Source organism: Ips typographus, linkage group LG15, assembly GCF_016097725.1.
Source record: "Ips typographus isolate SLU linkage group LG15, UJ_Ityp_2.0, whole genome shotgun sequence".
NCBI classification, from domain to species: Eukaryota; Metazoa; Arthropoda; class Insecta; order Coleoptera; family Curculionidae; genus Ips; species Ips typographus.
Genome location: NC_138436.1, coordinates 4,418,678 through 4,427,475, shown reverse-complemented (window position 1 = coordinate 4,427,475; position 8,798 = coordinate 4,418,678). Strand labels below are relative to the sequence as shown.

At 33.4% G+C, this 8,798-nt stretch overlaps 1 long non-coding RNA gene across 1 annotated transcript; it reads left to right on the top strand.

Annotated features, from left to right (window-relative positions):
* Positions 1-610: 610 nt before the first annotated feature.
* Positions 611-1,510, top strand: LOC145738104 (uncharacterized). The gene is made up of 3 exons (XR_014180591.1): positions 611-852; positions 1,095-1,254; positions 1,374-1,510. It is a non-coding gene; the product is annotated as an uncharacterized LOC145738104 (long non-coding RNA).
* The last annotated feature ends 7,288 nt before the right edge of the window (positions 1,511-8,798 follow it).

The window sequence follows — 8,798 nt, the reverse complement described above, 5'->3', positions numbered from 1 at the left end:
TCAGCAGACCAAAAAAATTAGAAAACCAAAGAAGGTAAACCTATAATTTTTTATTTAAGATTTTTTCTCAATAAAAAAGTATTTGAAAAGCAGCAGTTCTAAAATACATAATTTTACAGGACCTCTAAATAATCTTCATGGAGAAGACCCAGCCCAATTGAAACACAATGATCAGCCTTATCCAGGAGGTCCGTTAGGAAATGAAAATCACGATATTGGTATGTCAAACAATAAACTTGATAATGTTAGCACAGGCAAGAATCCCTTAACTCTATCCAGATGTTTGCAATTTATAGGTTACTAATTTTATGTTGTGTTGTGAACTTTGAATTTGACAGTCCAACCACATCATAAAAAAAATCCAAAAGGAATTTGTTTAAATTGAACAGTTTAACCTAATCGAAATAGATGGTTTTTTTAGGGCATTTACCATATAGTTTATTGTAGGTTGCAAATATAGCAAGTTTTTAAAGCTGTCATGTCCTAGGTTATGTCCCTTTTCGTAAATTGGTTGGTTGTGTTGATGTATTTTTTATTTTCCTAGAGAAAATGGGCAAGCAATCCCTAGAATATTTAGTCAAACAAAGAAGAATATTAAAAGACCATGAAAAGCAACTAATGGAAATTAATAACAAACTTGATTTGAAACACTATGACTGACTGAACAACTATGACTTATTGAAACAAATTTTCAATAAATTATCTGATGGTGCTGAAACAAACGAATCTTATCCATCAAATAATAATTTGGCACATTTGGAAGCATTGGAATTAAAATTGCCGATCAGTTCGAATGACATTTTGAATGAAGTAGAAGAGCTGCTTCAGGAGAAGGATGTTTTTAACTGTTTGGTAAAATGTAGTTTTATTATCAATTTGCTTTCTCTGTTTCTTCTTCTAACGCTGACCAAAATTGGAAAACAAAACATGTGCAATGTTGTCTTTATATGTATTGTGTATGTGCATGGGAGTATTTTAAATGCATGCTTCTTATATGTATCTTTTGTATTTGAAGTGTATCAAAACACAGCTTTTTCGAAAATGTAGGTTACATGCATATTAATAAAATATACGATTTTTATTACACATTTCAGAAACAGCGTCTAAATATGTTGGGATCGCGGAATTATAAGGAGCTAATTAAACGTGGAATGGAAAAATTATGTACGGATGAGTTTATGTCTATGTACAGTTACGTGGGCCACAAGAAGAAAAAACCTCTAAAGGGGTTAAAAATTGCTCAAGCATTAATTGGTAAGTTGTCAAAAGTTCATACATACTTCCAGCTTTTTTTAAAAGTACTCAATAGTACGTATCTAATGATCAATTAAAATTGAGGACTCTAATATATATCATATTTTTTTATATTTCAGAAGCAGTACAGCTGTATTCTGAGGGGGTCACCATAAAAGACATAGAAATTCAAATATCCATATTTCTGTCAAAGGCTCCTGAGGGATCAAAATTTATTTGATAAGCCTAGCTCTAATATGGTGTTACCTGATATGGTGTTTTAAAAATTTTGTCTGTTATTTAGTTGTCATCCCAAATTAGCATTATATACACTACAAATCTTTCTTACAAGAAGGGGAAAACCAATAGGAAAATACACATATCAGCCTTCTCCGCATATATCAAATATCTTAAATATATAAAAATTAATTCAATATATGTCGAGACACACAAACACAAAATTACAGACCCATCACACTACTTCCAGTACTTAGTAAACTGCTTGAACTTATTATTAAAAACAGACTTCAAGAGCAGATCGGACAACATATACCACCATACCAGTTTGGTTTTAAACCAAAGCACTCGACTATACACCCACTTTTCATCTTAACCAACAACATACAAACAACACACCTCAATAACAATAAAACAGCATGTCTATTCATGGACATAAACAAAGCTTTCGACAGTGTTTGGCATAAGGGACTACTCTACAAACTACATAGACTTAACACACCAAAATACTTACTTTACACTATCAGAAACTTACTGGAAAACAGACAACTGCACGTTCGAATAGACAACAAACTCTCCTTTTCCTTCAGCCCTGAGCAGGGACTACCGCAAGGCTCACCTCTTTCACCTTTACTATATAATCTGTACTGCCATGACATATACAACCATAACAAACAAGACAAAAATCATATTGACGAAACAGCATACATATTACAATACGCAGACGACACTGCACTTATTGTTCACGACAAAACTACAACAAAAGCAGTTTCAAAACTACAATCACTTACTGACGACACCATGACATGGTTCTACAGATGGAGACTAACGCCTAACGCAACTAAAAACCAGCTTTTATTACTGAACCATCAAATAAAAAACGACTCACCAAACATAACCGCAGACGGACACACAACTGATCCCAAACAAGACGTTAAATACTTAGGGATAACACTGGACCAAAAACTAAAATTCACAAAACACCTTAAAAATGTCCGGACTGAAATCATTAAAAGAACAAAACACTTTAGGTCACTAACATACAAAAACAAAGGCATTAGTACAAAAACGGCAACTCAAATATACAAATCCATCTGTAGACCGGTCCTGGACTACGGACACTTACTTAGAGCAAACGCTACGGACAAGACTAAAAAATATACACAAATTACTGAACAGATTGCTCTAAGACTAATAACAAAAATACGACACCCTGCAAACCCACTACACAACCCATCCAACCAACTTCTCTACGAACGTACGAACATGACTAAAATAACTGACAGACTCATACAACTACAAACCAAGTGGAAAAATAACCCAAACAACTTGACAATTGTAAATCCACTATGCATAACCAGACAGACTAGACAATCCCGTTATCTTTTCCCCGCTCTCACCCTGTTAGAACATTTTAATTAGAACTTTTTTTTTTTTTTTCTCAATGTATAATTTGTATATATTAATTAGAAATAAGATTACCTGTACATATTAAAAAACATGTATACATAGGCAGAAAGACCGTAATGGTCGATAGCCGTTTTTTCTTGGAAATAAAGATTGTTTATATATATATATATATATATGTCGAGAAGGCAGTGTTTTTCTCCTTCTTGTATTCATATATACACCTCCACTTTGCGAATATATGGACTTCTACTTCACTTTAAAATGTATTTCTTGGTATGGGTAAAAAAACTTAGGTAAGACATTAAACTGTATTTTCTGCTAAGTAATAAATTTCAGCAAAAGATTCGCCGTCCAAGAGCTTTTGAGTGGTTAAGACAAAATTAGTAACAATATTCAAAAATAATTATTCGTTGGGTACCCAAAATTGTATGTGAATAGAATATTTTTTGTATATTCTGAAAGATTACTATAATATTATAGGAAGATTCATAAATATATTTTATGAATATTTCAAAAATGTGCCATTTGGATATTACTGGAATATTCTAAGGTAATATTCTCTGTACATTAAATGTTCTATTTTGAATATTCTACTAATATATAAGGAATATCTGTTGTTACTAGGGACGAGGCCAACATAAACAACTTACCTCGAGGAATTTTATCCCAGACATGCGAAATGGTTTATGTGAATGACGATGAGGACTCTGATCCGGAAGACCTTCTTCCTTTAGCCGTTCTACAAAAAAAATTGAAATGCGAATCACAAATAGAACAAACAAAACCTTACCAAAAATCAAGGTAGCGCGAGCCTGAGGCAGAACTTTTAAATAGTGAGATTGTTATTACCTGTAATCCAAGCGAACCTTCCCCAGAGGCAAAGCAAGCAACCAATCCAACTGATTTTTTTAAACTTTTTTTTTATCAATCTCTATTGAACCACATTGTTGAAGAAAGTAACAGATATGCCCAGCAGAAAAATGTGGAGCTAAAACTGACACTGAATGAATTGTACGTGGTTTTGGGTGCTTTCTTGTTGTCGGGTTATGGGAAGTATCCAAATCGAAGGCTATATTGGTCCAGCGATGAGGATGTCCCGAAACTGATCCAAAACAGCATCAGACGCAATAGATTCGAAATGATTCTAAAATATATACATTTTAACGACAATTCGAAGTTACACCAAGAAGACCGGTTATATAAACTGAGGCCTCTAATTGACACACTCAACGAAAATTTTAGAAAACATGGGGGTTTTGATGAGCATATCTGCATAGATGAGAGCATGGTACCTTACTATGGCAAGCACTATGCCAAGCAGTTCATTCGGGGAAAGCCGATCCGGTTTGGCTACAAAAATTGGGCTTTATGTTCTAGTAGTGGACACATGTATGGGTTTGAAATTTACACGGGAAAAAATGTGAATAAAGAAAAACATTTCGGTTTAGGAGGCGATGTAGTCATATCTCTATTGGAAAAAGTTCAGTTGCCTTCTAGCCAGGGATATAAAATTTACATGGATAATTATTTCACGGGATTACCCCTCTTCGATTACCTGACAAAAAAGAACGTTTGTGTTACCGGAACAATAAGGGATAACCGGTTGGAGCAATACCCAGCTAAAACTAAAAAATACTGGAAATATCAACCCAGAGGTAGTTTCCATATGTTTAGAAATGACAGTACCATAGTTGTACAGGGTACAAACCAGTAGATATTTAGGTCTACTTTATTTTTAGATAAACAGTTATTATACAGGGTGTCTCAAATTTGAGTAATAAACCAAACTTATGTTTTTTTAAATACGATGACCAACTTTTTATCCCATATTTGAATTCTACGTCAAATTCTAGGCCTAATTGATGTAAAATGTCTGTATCGATATTCAACTGTTTCCGCAGCAGCGTCGTTGATTGGTTGAATTTTGACCACCCCCTTAACTTCTTTAATTTTGATTTTAGCAAAAAACGTTAAATACAAAACTAATAGATATTTAGGTCTACTTTACTCTTAGATAAAGAGTTATTATACAGGGTGTCCCAAATTTAAGTAGCAAACCAAACATGTTTTTTTTTAAATACAATGACCAACTTTTTAATCTATATTTGAATTCTACGTCAAATTCTAGGCCTAATTGATGTAAAATGTGTGTATCGATATTCAAATGTTTTCGCAGCAGAGTCCTTGATTGATTGAATTTTAACCACCCCCTTAACTTATTTAGTAGTATAACCCCTCCCCCGTATTTTTGATTTTAGTAAAAAAACTAGTTGTAGCAACAGTTATAGATATTTGGGTCTACTTTTACTCTTATATAAACAGTTATTATACAGGCTGCCCCAAATTTGAGTAACTAAATTAAACTTTAATCACATAGTCGAGGAAACATTGTTAAAGTAACAGATGCTGCGGAAACAGTTGAATATCGATACAGACATTTTACATCAATTCCTAAAATTTGACGTAGAATGCAAATATCGGATAAAAAGTTGGTCATTGTGTTTAAAAAAACATAAGTTTGGTTCGTTACTAAAATTTGGGACACCCTGTATAATAACTGTTTATCTAAGAATAAAGTAGACCTAAATATCTTCTAGTTTTGTATTTAACGTTTTTTGCTAAAATCAAAATTAAAGAAGTTAAGGGGGTGGTCAAAATTCAACCAATCAACGACGCTGCTGCGGAAACAGTTGAATATCGATACAGACATTTTACATCAATTAGGCTTAGAATTTGACGTAGAATTCAAATATCGGATAAAAAGTTGGTCATCGTATTTAAAAAAACATAAGTTTGGCTTATTACTCAAAATTGGGACACCCTGTATAATAACTGTTTATCTAAAAATAAAGTAGACCTAAATATCTACTGGTTTTGTATTTAACGTTTTTTGCTAAAATCAAAATTAAGAAAGTTAAGGGGGTGGTCAAAATTCAATCAATCACCCTGTACAGTGGAAAGATAATAAAACAGTATCAGTAGCTTCAAATTTTGAAACTACAGAAGTCACTAATACTTTACGTTGGGATAGGACTACTCGTTCCAGGAAAAGTGTGTCCCAGCCAAAACTAATAGCAAACTATAATAAGTATATGGGAGGTGTAGATAAGATGGATGCTCTTGTTGCTGCATATAGATCACGGTTTCGTCAAAAAAAAATGGTACTCGCCATTAGTTCTTTATTTGCTAGACGTGTCTGTCGTAAATGCTTGGATTCTCATGCGGAAGCTAAAGGCAAATCATTCGGACTCGGAAAGTTTATTGCGGTTTCGAAGACACATAGCCCTTTGTTTTTTGAAAAGCTATGATACCAAACCATGACAAGGAAAAAGTAAGGTTGCTCCACGACCTTTACATGACGTACGTTATGACAACATTGGACATACAGTTATATACAATGAAACTGACCGCCGGTGCGCTCATTGTAGCAAAAAGAGCCAATTTATATGCGAAAAATGTAACATAGCATTGCATCCCAAATTTTGTTTTAAGCTTTATCACACGTTGTAATATTATTTAGCATGTAATAATAATTTTTATATATCAATAAAATAAATTCATAATACAGGTATTAGGTTTTTTCTTTTCATACTCAAAGCCCAGCGTCCCTTTTACGGGACGGCTAAATAATAGAAAGTGCTCTATAAAAAAAGTGAAACACAGTTTTTAACAACATACTGGGCATATAATAAGCACACTTTTTTGGTTTATGCAAAAAAAAAGACGAAAATACACTTTGGTCAGTAATGGGTTAAAGCATTTACTTTACATGTTGCAAGTACATGTAAACAAATGCTTATTTTTACTCAAATGACTCCTTGTGTAAGGGTTTTGGGAAAAAATCCAGTCTAACAAAAAATCACACAAAAATATGACTCAACAATAGCACAGTTACATCGTTTTGAATGAGTGAAACAACGAAGTAAACGTCACATTCAAAACCCACCCACCATGTATATCATATGTATATGTCTTGGCAAGTACATCATTTGGTTCCAGTATATGCTATAAATATACATGTGTACATGTAATGAATATGAAAATGTTGGTTCAGTGTATTAACTCTGACACATTCCTGCAACATACATGTAAGGTTCATAATGTTTGTATGTATGTACCATGTACAGGATGATTGATTGAATTTTGACCACCCCCTTAACTTCCATAATTTTGATTTTAGCAAAAAACGTTAAATACAAAACTAGAAGATATTTAGGTCTACTTTATTTTTAGCTAAACAGTTATTATACAGGGTGTCCCAAATTTGAGTAACGAACCAAACTTATGTTTTTTTAAATAGAATGACCAACTTTTTATTCGATATTTGAATTCTAGAAACGGTGCAAGTTGCCAGGCTGTTATTCAAAAACACATGTTTATTGTGTAAAAGGTGAAGTACATTTGTGCTGCTTTAAGGGTTTTTATATAATATAATTTTCATAACAAATAAGAGTTTTAATAAATAAATAAAATGTCCTCAACGTATATGTATATGAATTTTCCACTTAGACATATTGTCCGTCGACGACATGACGTCACAGCCGTAGGAAACTAATTAGACTTTACGAAAAATCATAAAAAAATTAATATTTTTACCTCAAAACGACAAATTTTTTCAAAATGTTTTCAGAAGGGTCATGACTGAAAGGGTTAATATACCGTATTAGTGGTGACCCGACGTGCAATCGACTCAAATTTGTATTCCCCAAAATAGTGTCACGAAGGATAATAAATCAAAGTTATTTCACTTGAAAGGAAACATTAAAAATGTGGAATGTTTATATTACTTGAGCGGAAACATTAAAATTGTGGAATGCGGTCGGAGTGCAACTGCAATTAAGATGCATTTGCTGAATTTGCGAAATAATGTGGAATGTTTTCCAAGTACCGATGGTCGAAGGTCGTCACGAGTTGTCGGCTAGACGAGGCCAGGTCTGGGAGTTTTGATTGGTGGAACCAGTGTCTGGAATGCTATAAAAAGGAAGTTGTACCCTAAAGAAGGGTCAGTCAGTTCAGTCCAGTTTTGTCCAGTCAGTCCAGTTTTGCTGTGCACCACGTTGTTGATCGAACCGCAAATGTCAATTAGACATGTCCGTAACGCTCAAGTAAAGTTAATCGCGAACCGCGCTCCAAGTGACAAGCCTCTCTCCAAGATTCTGTCTTCTATAGAGATGTAAGTATGTTTATTGTACTTCTATGTTGTGTATTAATTTACGCCTGGTTTATTATGATTTTATTGGGAGTTAGTAACGTTTTCGTTGGGTTAGGAAACCTGTTATTTTACTAGTTAGTAAGTTAGGAGTTGTTAGGTTCAAGTACGTATTCAATAGAACTTGATGGTAAAGTTAACTGTGTTTTATTTTCACGCTGAAACGAGATCTCAGGCAAATAAGTTGAATTAAATTCAACACGTCACGCTAGTCGTGACATATGGTGGAAGCGCCTACGTTTCAGGGTGGAAAAAAAATAATTTTTATTTTTTTTTTTAAATTTTAATCGTTCTATTTAAAATGGGGGGTACTTCATCAAAAGAAGAAGAAATAATTATTTCTCAAGCGGGTAATAGCGGCGGTATTTCTAATACAGCGTCTCAAGAAAAAGATAATTCATGGTCGGCTAAGGAAATTTTGATTATTATTTTTCTGTGCATGGGGGTGTTAATGCTTGTGTATTTTAGCGTCAAAAAAATTATTAGTTTGATGAATAAGCAAATTCGCAAAGAAATTGCTAGAAATAATCAAATTGTTTAAGAAAATCGTTTAAATTTTGTCCAAAAGCTTGAAAAATCGAAATAATTAAAAATACTGCCAAACATTTCGTATTAATTTTTCATGAGTGAACCAAGTGACAAATCACGAGTACGAACTCGCAGTAGAGCTCAAAGTGTATCAGACAAACAAAAATTTGTTTTGCAACAA